Genomic DNA, 292 nt, shown 5'->3' with positions numbered 1-292 from the left:
CCGGCCCCCGCTGGTCCGCCGTCGCGGCGGGGCTGACGTCCTCCCTCCGAGGCTGCCAGGATCTTTAGCTCCAGCCAAGAGCATCCTGCCCCAGGCTGGGTGCAGACAGGGAGCCGGGGAATGGGCTGGTGGAGGGGTGCGCCCAGAAGCCCCGTCAGAGCACCCCGCGTGCGGGCGAGCTGGGAGGGTGGGATGAGCCAGGGGAGATGCTCCAGGTTGGGACACACACACACACACACACACACGCACGATGCTCTGGCCAGGGGGGCGGGGGGGGGAACATGCACCCGTG

The sequence above is a fragment of the Aptenodytes forsteri genome, unplaced genomic scaffold (assembly GCF_000699145.1).
Source record: "Aptenodytes forsteri isolate BGI_AS27 unplaced genomic scaffold, ASM69914v1 Scaffold26, whole genome shotgun sequence".
Classification (NCBI taxonomy): domain Eukaryota; kingdom Metazoa; phylum Chordata; class Aves; order Sphenisciformes; family Spheniscidae; genus Aptenodytes; species Aptenodytes forsteri.
This window is presented reverse-complemented; position numbering follows the sequence as displayed.